Source organism: Papaver somniferum, chromosome 7 (assembly GCF_003573695.1).
Source record: "Papaver somniferum cultivar HN1 chromosome 7, ASM357369v1, whole genome shotgun sequence".
Classification (NCBI taxonomy): domain Eukaryota; kingdom Viridiplantae; phylum Streptophyta; class Magnoliopsida; order Ranunculales; family Papaveraceae; genus Papaver; species Papaver somniferum.
In genome coordinates this window covers 34,832,229-34,849,004 of record NC_039364.1, presented here as the reverse complement: position 1 = coordinate 34,849,004, position 16,776 = coordinate 34,832,229, and the positions used below count along the sequence as shown (strand labels likewise).

The 16,776-nt window shown below is 33.8% G+C and overlaps 1 pseudogene; it reads right to left on the bottom strand.

Moving 5' to 3' along the window:
- Positions 1-6,242: 6,242 nt before the first annotated feature.
- Positions 6,243-9,702, bottom strand: LOC113296953 (annotated as a pseudogene).
- Positions 9,703-16,776: the final 7,074 nt, after the last annotated feature.

Here is a 16,776-nt window from a genome sequence, read left to right as displayed (position 1 = left end):
CGGAGCAATATTTGACCTAATATGCTTTCTAGCCCTGTCCCAGAAATGGATTAAACTGTTTGCAATTTGTGGATTTACTCCACTTTTACTATGCTTAAACCAGCGATCATACCTCGTCTCCACATCAGCTCTCACCTGTTGATTGAACCCAAGATTTCCTCATGCTGAGGTGATCATTAAATTTCCCACACATTCAGTTTATAAGTGGTTCTTTACTAGTTCATATCAGAATTTTATCCCATTGGCTAGCAATTGACGGCTAATGTATTATGCGGAGAAAAATGTACTTATAACACTACAATCACGTTTTTATCTTTGTATAAAAATTCTAATGTCAGTGAACTTGTATGGTTTGAAGTTGATTTTTGTAATCCATTCTTCTTCCTTTGTCTTGCGTTGACCCACTAACTGATAACTGTAACATTGACTATAATATCTTTGGAGTAAATCTTTGTCGTAATTAAACCATTTTACGTTTCCTTCATGGTTGTTGTGTTACTGATGAGAAGTTTGTAATATCAAATTATTATGATAAAATATTATACAAGATTTCTTATTCATAGCAGGTAGTATATGCTCTACCATTACTCGTAGGTCAACATATGTTCAAAGATATGCATTATTGTTATGCTTTCGAGATTTAGCTTGTCAGATCATTAATCAATAATATCCAAAGAAAGATTAACTGCTACACAAATAAAATTTGTTGCTGTAATTCATAGAGGAATTTCCCTCATCAGATGTATACGTAATTGTCAAGCGGGTCCAACTATAGTTCGGTTCAATACAAGAGAAACTTTGTTGAGGTACATATAAAGAAAATTATAAGTACCAATAAAAGAGAATAAATAAGACAGATTGTGGAGAAAAATATTTTAAAAGTAGAACATTTAATATGAAGTTGAAGTATTGGGTATTTTGAGTTTCATTTCATCTTATTAACCTAATTTGGCTAACAAATTATCAGTCTATTTCTTCGATGTAAACTAAGTGAGACCGATTCTTTTGAGTTAATTTCTAGATCTTAACCAAAAGTTAAAAAGGTATCAATGACTTTGCATGTAGTTTAATTCCTCTTGTGTCGAAAGTTCTAATCTCCGTGTAGTTACGAGTGGAAATATGGACTCCACCTTAAGCTGTGGAAAACTTTGTTTTTGTGGAACAGTTTCATGTCAATTGCTACATATGAGAATATAGTATTATCTGAGGTTGGAAGTAAATCCTCGGAATGGTTATGTTTTTCATTTTGTGCCAAGTATAGGTTGAAACATATGGTGAAAAGAGAGTAAAAAAAAGTAATAAGAAAAAAGGTTGGAACATTTAGTGCTCGTAAATCACAATGATTTTTATTATTTATTAATTTTTGGAATATGACTATGTGAGACAAAAGAACGATTTTGATGCATTTAAATAAATTGGGAATTGAAACCCTTCAACAAAGAAAAAAAAAGGATGCGAGCTCTTTTTTTTTCTTTTTTTTTTAAATGATGGAAGGTTCGTACAAAAAAAAATGCACTACGGGAAAGTTAGTTGTTGTGATATTTGGTGAGATACCTGTAGGGTGGAAAAGTATGGTCCAAAAAGTAGTAGTTTTTTGGTATAAGAGCATTCTAATGGTAAATATGTGTGTTTTATATGTACACTCAAGACATCTTCTTGAAGAATAATTTGCATATAAGGTTACAATTTTCTGAAAACTACGTTTAGAGAATAAACATTTCCAATAGTCGGTGTCAAAACGCTAATATCTTCTTTTCTATTTAACCATCCCAAAAAAACGGATCTCGGGTGCACGAGGGACTTGGATATATTGCCGTTTTATCTTTTTTCTCTCTGCATAAGTCTCTTTAATGATTGATTAACATCATTTCTATTTTGTATCTTTGAATTGATTTATGGAAACATATGTTTAGTTTAGTAGGAAGATATTTGTTGTCCTCTAAAAAGAAAAGTTTAAGCAAGATGGTGTCTTTCAAATGAAATAATTGATATGTCATCTTCACGTTGAAGAGTTGGAGAAATTTTTTTTAAATAACTGTTTGTACTTCCTATGTGGCGTAATTTTTTTTTTTTTAATATATCACCTTTGGAGATGATCCAATAAGTACAATGTGATCAAAAAATTCCATAAACATGTAATTAAAAAATGGATCGGGTAAAGATATAAAACTCTAGTAGATCTGTGGACTTTGAATGTCATGTTATATAATAGTTTCTATTGACTTTCAAAGCGTTAAGAAAAAAAATGAAATGAAGTGGCTGTATTGTGTGATATCACACAATGGTATTAAGTGGATTTTTATGATTAAAACTAAAAATCCTCGAGTTATAATGTAAGATGCGATCTCCATTAATTAACTTTGTATAATCTATGTGTTCGGAAACAAAATTCGCGTTCAAGATTATAAAATAAGGAATCCTTGGGATGATAAATTAAGATATAAATCTACAAGGTCAACCTAGTATGTATTTGAACCTTCAATATCCGAATCCAATCAAGACAAAGTCTTGCATGATCTATATTTCAATATTCGAATTCAACAAGAACGGGTATTGTAAAATCTTTACTATCAAGCTAAAAATTATCTAGGTTGATTAACGTACTACTTGTGATATATCAATTATATTATACAAAATATAATACAGAAAAAAATAACTTAAAACACAAGAAGTTTTGCTAATGTTAAAACCCGCAATCTAGCAGTAAAACCCTGGGAATTCGTCCAATTTGAATACCGCACTGTATTAAGCCGCTACTAACACTATTATACTATGAGACTTTGGACTGGAAATTTAGTTGAGACGAATTTAACCTTTCGAGAAATTTAGCTTCAGTAGTGCAACTTATATCTCTTGGATCTCACAAGATCCTATGCACTTGGTTCCTCTAACAGGAAGCACATTTGATTTCCTCCAAATATGTTTCAATCACGGTAATGAAAATCAATTTTCTTTGAGGGATCCTCGATTTAAAAAAATATATCAATAAAACCTCAACAATTAGGATAACTTACTCTTTTCAAAAGTTATAAATATTCCTAATTGGTTCAAGCTCACAATATCAATCTAAATCAAGTTTAGACATCAATTTGCAGAACTACAAAGTCATAGACGAAGAAATCTTGGTAGTTCCTATTAATATTTTTCCTCAATCAATAGTTTTTGAATGGCCTTACAACAGAAGAGATGAAACTTAGAATAAATAAGAACTACGATGATCAAAAGAAAAATTCGGATATCAAGGATGCGTAAGGTTAGTAAAATAAAGTATAACTAAGATTCATGAATAACTTAGTGAAGATTTCAAAGTCGTAACCTAATAATGTTTTTCGAGGAAACCTTGGTCATTAGAGGACGACTCTAGCATCAACTAGGACACATCGTGCTGGGATTGAAATTCTTAATTGCAGAGAGTCCTTTATTTATAATGATGAAACATGCTAGGATGTTTAAGTTCAAGCAATTATTTCTTGTGATCAAAGAAAGTTCGTGAACTACTTAGTCCAACGTTATTGTAAGTGCATCATACCAGGTTTTAAATAGATTGAACCAAAAAAACGAATCACTAGAACATTATCAAGTGAATTGAAACGAAAAAAAAAAATAGTCATTCCCAAGAGAAGAGATTATCCACAATATGTTGGAAAGCCATATCGTAAGCATTTTTTTTATTTTGTCTTCAAACTTCATCAGGGGAGAACCCTTGGGAAGGATTAAATGCCCAATTAGATTGTTTTTGCATTCATTAACACCTCTGAGATGTTCCTCCTTATATATCTTGATTGATAAAACATTCTTTTTCATAATACTGCAGGTTTTGGCAATTGAGAAAGAGAAATCCCTTTATTTTTCGAACCAGATATCATCTCTACATAGGAGATGGGTTCTTTAATAGGTTGTTGAACTAAGAGAGCATTATTTTTCATAGTACTAATCATGGCCAAAGGATTTTTATATTGATCTATTAACATAACATCTCGATAATCAACAGAAGACACTAAACCTAGAAAGTTCCTAGGAAATCCTAGGAAGATTTTTCTAAAATTTTAAAGTATATGTTATCTCTCATGCACTTTCTCCAAACATGAGTCCATCCGATGAGGCACCGCCAACTATAATCAAACAATGTTGACTAGGGGAACTCAAAATAAAAAGGCATATTATAAACTAAATAATTGTGCATTAATGGATTATTCACTAACCAGATAGTCTTTCTTTTCTCACATAAAACACCTTCTAACAATTAGGTTCATGCCAAATGTTTCCATATGGCACACTATCTTAGTAAACCAAGCTCACAAGGAGAACCATTATATGATATACTATTAGTAATACTATGTACTAATGTTTAAATCACTATGTCAATATTTATGAATATTCTCAGTCTAACCCATGTACACCTCCATGTCTGCTGAAACTCGAAGATAACAAATACATCGAAAGTGTAAAGTTTAGTTAGACTAGTTAGGACGGGTCATGGATTATAACTTGATCATTAGGGATCGGTCCTGGATTAGATCCTGATTAATAGGGATTGGTCCTGGATTAGATCCTTACTTAGGATCGGTCCTAGATTAGATCCTTATTAGGGATTGGCTCTAGTTTTGATCATGAATCATCTTTTCACTATGAAACAAGTTTTGCAAGTCTTACTTCCTTAAACTATAATTTCATGGTATGGGTTCATCCTCAAGTTCAACACACTAAACAATAATGTATTACTATTTACTGTAATGTCAATAACATGAAGTCCATATGTAAATTATACTTCGCAACTCCATATACCCAAGTTGTAGAAACAACTAGTATATGATTCTTTAATGATACTTTGATTATAGTATAATTACCAAGTCCCCAATACTAAAGTCGTTGTAGAAAATTTTTACTTTGTATTTTATGTTTTCAATGAATATGACTTGAAAGAAAAAAAGATATAAATGGAACAAGTCAAGTCTGTAGTACTGACCCCGAACTTAAAGATGATATCTTTGTTGTTGTCGATACGTCTTCAGGTTCTTCGTGAGTAACAAGAGAAAGTCTCAACATTTCTGTGTACCTAATCTAGCTTAACCAACTTGACTTTAATAATCAATAAAGTGACCCCGAGTTTGGGAACTAAACATTACAGACTAACGCCTGGTGATTTAACCGATCAACGCCCTAACAGATAGTGAACAACTTCTGTGGAAGATAAAGGTGATTCATTGTTGGTCGTCTCATGCTTGAAAGAATGATCCGGGATGGAGAATTGTAAGTAAAACAACATGTTTCCTTTTTGGGTCCATTTCCACATTGAGATTGGTTTCCCAATCCAATTACGAAAGAGTTTTCGTGTTCCTGATTTCTATGAGATTAATACTTTTTGTAAAGTTGTTCCTAAAATTAAGGAACTTAAGAACCAAATTAGGAAAACTTGTTCCTAAAGTTAAGATTTCTCAACGGTCAAGTTTGTATTATCTATATAAAGAACTAGAATGGGAGGAATCTAGAAATTTGTAATTATTGAAAATAAGGGTCTACAAGTAACTAGTTGGAAGCCTAAAAATCTTGGATTTTTAGGTTTTTAGTCTCTTTGTTAGGGAAAAACTGAGAGAAGAGTACGGTGTTTTAGTACTTAGGGTTAATGGTTTTACCCTAAATCAAGTTTTTATAATGTTTTCAGGTTTCTCCATTTACTAGCAACATGAAGAAGGTATGGAAGAGAAGATACAAGCATGGTTTAAATAGCTGATTTCTAAGGTTTATTCGATGGTGTTCTCGGGTACGACATGTTAATTTCTAAGGTTTATTCAATGGTTTTGTAAAACAGGTGATTAACTAATTGTTTGGTGTTGTAACATTATATACTGTGTTCGTATGTGCTTGTTAGACAGATTTCTGTTATGAACAGAGAACTAATTGTGTCGTCTTGTTTTAATGAAGCATGGGGAATGCTCTGGTTCAACTGCTGAAGCAGAACTATGAAATGGACGAAGAAGAACTATGAAATGTTGCAGTACATCAGCATCGCCAAAGGGTTACATTTAGAAGAGATTGAGAATACAATATCGTTTCTAAACGATGGATCGTATAATGCATACTGCACATAAAATGGAACTAAGTTTTAGTCTCATAGCTGTAGACATTTGTTCAGTTATAGTTTCTTGAGATTTTTCTTTGATTCGTTCCTTTTTCCCTGCAAGTTTCAGAATGTAATAATAGGTGAGTAGAATTCACTAATAGGTTATATTTCTTAAAAAGGTGAATATTGACTTGGTTCAGGCAAGTGCCGTTACCTTCTTTAAATGGGAACCAGATCAGGAGTCTCCTACTAAAAGGTTGTGAGTTAAATTAGTCTTCCTTGTCCTCAGGTCGATAAACTGGCTTGTTTTCACTCTCGGATGCAGAACTGCTTCCTTGATCACCAGTAGGATGAGCTTGTGTTCTCTGAGGAACCTCGTCTTGGTCATCTTGTTTGTTTATGGTCTGTATAAGCATGATGACCGCAACAATAAATACAAGAAGGTATACAGATTTAATGCCGACTAATGAATTTAGGAAACCCATAATTGATGGACCACTAATTGATTTCTTCTCTGTTCTTCCTTCTCTGTATCCTTCGAGGAATCGTGTATTTGAGTCCCTTGATCCTCTTCCTCCAGATTTTCTGAACCTACAACCTTTTTGTCAGATGATAAAAATATGTTTAGGAACGCCTCAAATTTAATGGAATGTTAAGTAAGCTGTAGGAATGTATAACAATTGCCGAGGAAACATAATGAAGTAAATCTAGAGAAGGATGAACTTACTGTGAAGTATTCTTCATCTCTATCCCAAACAATCATCTTTGGCAGTTTTGTCTTCTTATTGACGCCAAATGTATCAGCAAAGTCCTCCCATTGCTTATACCCGACATATCCAAAGATTAAGTCACAGTCTGCAGATGCTGCAGCCCTCAATAGCTTGATCAATTGAACTGATCTCTCATTTGACTCATCCTCCAATATTTTAAGAACAACTTTCCTCTCGTCGTCTTTCAACAATTTGAGTGTTTCATAGTTTATGGGCATAGTCAAAGGCAGCAGACTTTGTTTGATATAATCCTCCAGGAAATCTCCTGTGACACCAAAGTTTAGTTAACGTTAAACTTGTAAGGTGTTGTTGACGAATACTCAAGAAACGGTAGCATATGAAACAAATACCTTTTAACATATAATAAAGTTCTAAATAGAGTGTTCAACGGAAAAGAAGGATTCATGATGCTGAATCTTACATAAATATTTTCCAGATGGTAACCATTTAAAGTACTTTATTTTGAGCCTCTTATTTTCCATATAAAAACAGCTCAGATAATCAACTTTAAGCTGTAATTCAAGGTTACAAATGGTTTGTTGATGCAAATTTTCTGGTGACAGTTTCATTTACAGAAAGAGGTACGTGCATGATAGGATGCACAAGAAGCTACTAACTAAGTTACCGCTTAAGCATCCTAAATCAACTAATGATGTGAGATACTAACAGACGCAGTACATGCAAGAAATGAGAAAAAACTACTGCTCTTACAGGCTTCAGAGAATGTTGACTAGGTGAACTGAAAATCAAAAACACGCTATAAACCATATAACTGTGCGCAACTGAACTGTTCACTAACCAGATAGTCTTTCTTTCCTCAATTTTAAAACGCATAAAGCACCTTCTAACAATTAGGCTCATGTCAACTGTTTCCACGTGGCACGCTATCTTAGGAAACCAAGCCTATGAGGAGAACCATTATATGATATACTATTAGTAATATGTATCAAATTTCTTTAGAAACATCAGATTTTGATAAGTAATTAAGTATCAAAAACAAAAGAAGAGGGATTCTTAAGAGCATATAGAGACCGAAAACTATGACCTTAACCATGACAGGACACATATGTAACCCGTGCAAATTAAGTTCATACCCATACACACCTTCAAAGGGGCCATAGAAAACACTTCGCTCATTGTAATTTTGATGCATGGAAACTAGAGCTGGAACCTTGTCGAAATCGTAAGTAATCATAGCGTCCTCAGAAAAATCTTTGGCTACAGAAAACCAAGCCCTTCTTTTGTACTTGATCGCCAACTCTGACACCACAGACTCGTTCAGCCCAAAGCCTACAAATATAGGAAAGTTTGTGCCAGCCATTTCAATGAAGTTACTAATGGCACTATCAGATTCGAGAAGAGTGACATCTGGAGCAACAAACTTTTTCAAGAACCGAACAAGCAATTCTGCTTTCCTTGGACCATTATATTCTACAGGGACGCCGTGCATAAAGATCATCATAGTAGGAAACCCACTGCATTACACAAGTATGTTGGGTAAAAGTATTTAGTATGGGAAGCCTAGAATAAAAAGTTCTCTGCTGCAAACAATCAGTATAACTACTGAATTTTCCAGACATCAGATTTCACAATCATCAAATACTGAAGTTATATACCTCATAGAATATCAAAAGGTAAAACATCACAGAACAAGTAAACATGGAGTAACATACTCAATTTCATATTTTGTAGCTAGACGGGTATACTTGTCAGCATTGACTTTCGCAATGGCAATGGGTTTCTCCAACTTTGCAAGCACAGGAGCTGCTGCATCTAACTGCAAAATAAAGCCTCAACAAGTCAATCTGATGGACCAATTATGAGATGTTATTTGATAGAAACAAAAAAACAACAACTAAAGGATATGTTACAAAGACAGGGGTTCTGAGACTTGTGCTGGTTAAAGCAGCATTGGTAACAACATGGAAACCATCTCAACCTAAGAATGTTGAAATTTGAAAATAGGCCTTCCAAGCACTAAACCTAATAAATTCTTGTGCTTGAAGCACCATCGGTTACTCAAAATGTGCACAAGAAGCTTGCTGCTCATCACTAGCATGTGAAACAGATGGCTGTACTGCTCATGTGAGGCCCGTGTTAAAAAACACTTAAGTCACACCCACACTAAACAAAACAAATGTATCCATCTTTAGGCTAAAACACTTCCCGACATGGCTCAAAGTTTTAACAGAGTTATCACAAGTCCCTCGGCAACAAACGAAGACCAGACAACGTTCCAACAGGGAAATAACTTTCAGTTTACAATGTATAATAATAGAGTAAGTTGAGTAACATGACCAAAATTGCAGAAATAATTACATAATGCTGAAACATAAATCTCATCAAGACTTTAAGGTTTTATGTTGCAGGTCACTGATTCAGTCAAAGGTAATCAAGTATTGAACTTTACAACTGACATGAAGTTCTTACTTGCGAAACTGAAAGCAAACATATTATCCAAAAACATTAAAATAAATAAATAATAATAAACAAGGAGTACAATTCTCATCTTATAGATGAAAATGGATGCATTATTATATGTTTATATGAACATCAACCAAAACCTATTTAATTTTTGAATAGTGGATGAGGTAATTAAAATCTACTGGTGTGATCTACATAAGATCTAACACTGAAGAATAATTTTAGGGTTTAAATCAAATAATTAAGGAAAGCATACCTCAGGGGAGAGACGCTTGCAGTGACCACACCAGGGAGCATAAAAATCAACGAGGAGGAAATCAAAATAAGCAATTGCTGAATCGAAGTTTGAATCAACAAGCTCTAATACTTTACCATCTGCTGCTGATGAGAACTGGTTATCATTGGATGTTGATGATGAGAATGAAAGAGACGAAGTAACAAATTGTAAAAACTAGTAACAGGATTTGGTTTCGATGATTCATCTTTTCTGGGTTCTACTTCTACCCAAACAACTCCGAAATTCACAGAGTAGTTATATATTTTTAATGTACTCCAGTTCAGTTAACTAGATTTCTTTTATTCTTAAACTTGTTTTACTGTTAGCTGTAAAGTGGTCACTCATGCTATCTGCATATAACTATTCGATAAGGGCTACATACGTTGTTTGTCTACCTCAGCCAAACCATATGCATCCGGGAAAGTAGAAATTAACATTTAATCCCATAGTTGTTGGACTTTAGACTCTTTAGTCCAGCTCTCTCAAGCCTAGTTCTAGGAGATCCAAATTTACCAAATTTGGTATGAGTTAGTCCTTTTATAAACGATTCAGTCCAAAGCTAATTTTTTTTCATGACAAAAATACCCGCCAACTAAAACAAACACTCGATTAATCTTGCTCCTGTTTCTTCATTTTCAATTCGTGGAAACTGCTCCCCGAACGAAGAAAAAAAAATTAGAAAACCCAATCTCATCGTTCCAGTGAAAGTTCAATCTTCTAACCTAAATATAATTACGAAACAAACACTCGATTGATCTTGAAAAGCCAAAGTCGTCGTCATCAGTTTCTTTTCTTGAAGATTAACTTGAAATTGAGAGGAAATCGATGAATTTGAGCAAACTATTTTGAAGATTTCATCATTGAAAGCGATTTGAAAGATAGGTTATCATTTAATTTGATCGCCAATCGATTTTAGAATTTTTATGGGGTTGAAAAACCTATTTACTCTGATTTCAGTCAGAGTTTTTATTCGCCTGATGATAAGAAATCAGACCTATAATCATCTAAACTTTTTTTTGCTAAATTAGTTTTGTTTAAAACGATGATGTCTCTTTTTGATTTAGTATCTAATATGACTGCAATTAATTTCAATAATTATTGTTGTAGGCAGAATGTGTGTAACCTAAAATGATGATATCTCTTTTTGAAGAATCAGAAAGATGGCATATGAATTAATTGAGCAGAAAAGTAAAATCATCTTTATTATTTAAGCTTGGATTAAAATAATTTGGTGAATTAAGTTGAAGCATACACTAGATTTTTTTCTTTTTTCTTTTTTTGTGTCTATTTGTGGTAAAGAAGCTAGTTAGAATTTGTGTGTAGCGTTTTTGACCATGTTGTTAGTGACGACCTCTTTGTAGTGCATTACTTAGAATAGGTGAATAGTGTATATTTCTTAGAAAAATGGATTTTATAGAATTTGTATGTAGCCAGGCAATGCATACTACGCATGCTTACCTTCTAATTGATGAACTGGATTTTTGTATGATTTTTCTGTCTCATGCTAGATACTGATGTTAGTATAAAAATTGTATTTTTTGCCGCTTATATGTTTTAGTAACCGACTGTTATGAAGTTGGACTCTAACATTAATATATGTAGAGCAACTTGGAATCAGTAGTTGGAAGTGATATTTGATGAATGGGATACGATCTTTAGCGCACTTGCATCATCGTTTGGTTCCGGGTTGATCTCAATCTCATTGCTAAGAGGATCTGTAGTACAACAGGTCAGCGTCTAACCGTTGATCTCAAATTTTTTTATATATAAGGTTACTGTGGTAGATACAAGTTTATATATTATATTCAATTGTTGGTCGCGCATGAATTTGGTATTAATCGTTAAAATGAACTAATACAATCATTGTGAGTTCCGTTTGGGAGTGGTTGCTTAAGTCATTTTCATGCGAAACAGTTACTCTGGATTTGATATGATGTAATTTTGAGCTAGAAAATATCCATTATGTGTTGTCCGACTGGGGCAGACATGTCAGTAACGGTAGCGTAACTTGCTTTTTTTTTTAAAAAGATGAGAGGGTTCATAAAAGAAACGGCTCATTTTGATGCTCAGCAGTAGATTTTCTTGCTCGGCGTATTTAATTTAGGCATGTTTAGATAATGGATAATATTGGCGAACGACTTGGTTTTTGGTTTATCTCCGTTTGTATGTGCTAGTGATAGATATGTTGAAGTCAGTACGTACTATGGAGTTCCCAAAATAAATTTAATTGGAATTTGAATTTTTGTTGACATCTACCTTTTGATATCTTAATAAATTGGCTTTAGCTTAATCTAGCTTGATACTTGCTAGTCATAGATATTATTTTGTTGATTTTTGTTCTTGTACCGACTTTGCTAACACAGACAATACTATTTGGTGGAGATAAACTCCGTTCTAGCTATTTTGAATGATAAGATGAATACAATGGTCTAGTATTTTTTATGTGTGATTGCAATGATAAGTTTATTGAGATTATTTTTTGATTTTGGTAGTCTCAATTATCCATCCATATTTACAATTTTATTGAGTCAATGATAAGTTTTTGTTAGTTTGCTGCATAGTTTTGGCTTTAAAGAAACTAAATCAAGATTTATAAAGCTGCAAAGTTGTTTTTTCTATTGTGAAACTGTATAGGTTGCATTTTACATTGGTGTTACTGGATCTTCTTGTGAATTTGACTTAGTTGTGAATTTTCTCTCCACATTTTTATCTCTCTTTGTCATATGTACTTCATGTATGAGTTTTCAGATTTGATATTTTTGATATGCCCCCTCATTAGTATCGCGTTCAATTTGTAGATGCCGCACATTGGTGGATGTTGTATTTTTTAGATTTTTTTATTGAAGTTATCTGCAGTTTCTTAGTTATCTGAGTAGTTGATCACCATATTTCAAAGTTCAAATAGTATAGCAAAGCGTAACGACAGTAATTCAAATGTGTACATTATTGTACACATGTTTATTTTAAATGTGTACATAATTGTACACGTGCATATTTGATTATTATGTGCAGATAGTTTAATGTGTACATAGTTGTACACTTGTTTATTATCAATGTGTAAATAGTTGTACACATTAACATTTTCAATTTTCTTGCTTCTTTTTTAGATTAACATTTTGGGCATGGATGGACTTTTTAGTTTTTTTATAGGTGTGTACATAGTTGTTATCTCAATAATATATGCATGTTTTGTGGGTAAAGATGATTGATTTTTGTGGGTAGATACATGTTCGCTTATATTGTCGTACATCAAAGTTTGCTTTGAATTCTTTAATTGGATAGTCACGATTAAAATTTGTGGTTAGTGACTTGTTTAAGACTCATTTATTTAGTGTGCTTATGACGAAGCTTAAGTGATGTTTTTATTAATTTTATCTCATCCAAGAGGTGGCCAATTGGCCAAATATTTTGAATTTCTTTACGCTTTTAAATAGGTCAATAATTCTTTTTTATCATGTAGCTTGGCCTTAAATTCTATCTTTATTTTGTTATTAGACTTAAAAATGTCGTTGAAATTTCCAGGGTTGTGCGCCTCAATCTCCAAGCTTTGTTGGCTGATGTCTTAAGTTAACTGCAGAAGCAAGTGATCAAGTGAGTGCAGGTGGGAAGACTTTTCTTACTTCCTGGACCACTGCTAAACAAGTTTTAAAGTCTGATCCTGGATATTCTTAGATGTTGAGGAAAGAAAGAGAGACCTTGTGGCGCCTCGAGGAAACGCTGCGAAAGCAAAATATGTGATCTGACTTTAGGGAAGACATGCCACATATGCAAAGACTAGAAGCTATCTTGACTCGTGGAGGATCAATGATACTTCACGGACGGAGTTAGCTACAAGGTTAGTTTTATATTCCACCAAGTGTGACTTTTATTATTGGTTGACATGTGATAGTTATAGGGGTATCTCAATGTGTACATAATTGTATACATGTTGATTGTTAATGTGTATATAGTTGTACACATGTCGTGTACATAGTTGTACACATGATATGATTATGATCAAAAATATGACTTCGAGGTCGATGCATCTTCCCTAGTTAGAGTAATCCATGGGAGATTTATTTTAACAAAGATTGAGCTTTTAAAACAATCTATAAGATATTGTAGTGATCAAGTGGGTTGAGTGAAAAATGTGAAAATGATCTTATGAAATACAAGAGGTTGGCTTCGCTTGCTAGTTTGCAGCCATGAGATCAAAACGATAATGTATAATAGCCTACTAATGTCGGCGACTACAATCTCTTCTTTGATTGTCATTCTATCTATTGCTGTATTTTGGATATTTTCTGCATTCACTTACTTGCTGTCTTTGTTACAGTTTAATTGGGCGGTAAAGACTTGCTTAGAAATGTGTAGCAACTGGTGTTCGTTAAATTGCAATCTTCATTTTTGTCCATTGAAAGAAGGCTATGCACCAGTAATCTTGATCAAAGAATAACCGAGTATGTATCACTCCCTCCCTCCCTTATTCTAGTACTAATAGTCGCTGAATTTGTATTCCTAACTATAGGTCGGTCTTGATCAAGATGTTTTCTCCTTATGGAAGGAAGGATCGAGTCAGAGAAGTTTTTATGGCACACTCGTGATCCAAAGCGAGGAGAGCCACGAGGTTTCACTTTCATTCAGTTCAATACCAAAGAGGTATATCATCCATTACTTTCAACTACTCTAGATTGTTATAGTGTGTACTATCTGGGAAGATTGAAATGCTTGAATACCAATGTAGCATAGAGCGAGCAGGTTCACATAAACTATAACCAGGGTATACAATCTGGTGCACATGTGAAAAAAATGACTTCATAAGCTTATTCTTGCATAAGTAACTTGGGTGTATAAATTTTTGCACATGGTAAAAATATTGACTTGATAAGCTTATGAATTATGATGCATAGATGCCTACTGATGCACTGTAGAAAGGCTTATGCTGCACAGATTGACTTGATAAGCTTATGCTGCAACTGCATAGATTTTTATTTTTAAGTGTAGTATCCTTTTTCTGGACTTATATAGATTGTACATAGTTGTACACCATTGTTCATTCTCATGGATGTATGTCATGTTTAGTTGTATGGACGTTGGATTTGTTAGGATTTCTGTAGAGGTGTACATGTCTGTACAATAGTATATGTTTTTGTTTATATAGCATGTACACTTTAATGCACAACGTATATAATTTTTATTTATGTGTTTGTAATATGTAGGGTATGAATCATGTCGGAGAAGGTTGTGTATGCTATTCCGAACCATGGTGAGCGTTCAGTCATATTTTGGTAGATGTGTGCATATTTTCTTCACTGAAATTTTCTGTGATGAATGCAGGGATTGTTTTGTTTGAATAAATGCGCTACTTTGTTTTTTGTCGTAGATTGTACATACTTGTACGCCGGTATTCTCTATGCTCGGCCTGTTCTGTAGACCCAAATAGATTGTGTCTCTTTAAGTCATGACTAACTTTATTACTTTGATTGTTTTCTTGGTTTACTTCTTATATGGTTGTTGGTGAAAGGTTAATCCCTTCTTTTTCAACCCGCGATTTCTTATGTTTTATCGTTTTTCCTCAATACAGGTTGACTGATAAACTAACCTCTGCGGATCCGGCTATTATAGTCTGGCAGTCTGGCTATCATTGATATTGGATTTTCTGGATTTTTGCAGATGTGTATTTAAATCTACACCAGTGTAAATTAAAAAAAAATTAAAAACAAAAATTATATAGTCATATGGGTACTCTTTTTGTAGCTCTCGGAAAGAGCTTTCCGAATATATAAAATTTGTGAATTTTGGACAAATGATTCCAAAGATAAATTGTTTTTAATTTTTTTTTATATTAATTAAAACTACTGACATCATCATGAGGCACTTCCTACTAAACTATAAATATTTGGATTAAATTGTAAATCAGGAAGGTTATTTATGTACTTTCCATAAAAAAGACTAATTTGTACCTAGTTGAATAGGTCAGGACTAACTAGTATATTTGGATAGGATTTTGGACTAAACCATATTTTTCCCTCCCGGAAATAGGTTTATGGAAGAATGATTTTTTAGGGACCATGGTTTTTTTTGGGGGACCATGGTCTTATTAGGCCACCTTCCCTATAGTTATAAGGGGTGTCATAGAACATTGAAATGACTAACCTACCCTTAACCTAATTTAATTTAAAACCAACACAATAACCACCTCTCTCTCTCTATATATATATAGATATATATAACCACCACCTCTTCTTACCACCACCTCCCACCACCGCCGATTACCACCACCACCACCAACCACCGATTACCACCACCACCACCCACCACCGCCGATTACCACCACCACCACCAACAACCACCGATTACCACCACCGTCGATTACCACCACCACCACCTCCAATTATCACCACCGATTACCACCACCACCTCCGATTACCACCACCACCACTATATATATAGCTTAATTTAAAACATTAACAAAGATATTCTCACAAACCCATTACTTGTCATTCGTTTTTGGTTGAATAAATGAGAACTAATCATCAAAATGAGTTGAAAATGGAAGTTCCAGAGAGGTTTAATGGAGTTTTTTTCAGTAAAAAGTTCGGTTATCACAAATTATTTTTTTCTTAACTGAACTCAAAGTTCGGTAGATTGGCAAAAAAATACTTTTAACCGAACTCCTTGTATTAGAACAATACAAGTCCATAAGTTCGGTTCGTTCGAAAAATTATTAAGTTTTCTTTGTAATCGAACTCTACCTATAAGCCCAGTTCGGTTGATTCGCAAAATATGTTGAAGTTTGCGAACCAACCGAACTTCTAACACTAGGTTACTTTTAACCTGAAGTTCGGTTGGGAATTTGGTTGCGTTGAAGTTTGCGGACTAACCGAACACACAAGATGTACTCAAATAAATTGTCAAGTTCAAAGTTCGGTTACCTACCATTTTATCCTAGGTAACCGAACATTGCACTGTACGACCAAAACCTCCATTAACGAGCGAGTTCGGTAACCTGCGTGTTTGAAAAACGTAACCGAACTACACTTTCAGGTGTGTTCAGTTACATGTTCTTGACATATGGTAACCGAACTACACTTTCAGATGTGTTCGGTTACATGTTGTTGACATATGGTTAACCGAACTGGCCCAAATTTACATAAAAAATTTCATTTTTTTTGAAAGTTTGGAGCAATTCAACCAACATTATCTAAGTTTGAAGCATACCTGGGTACCCAAATACCCTTCCTATGGTTGTGGTTGGTAAAATC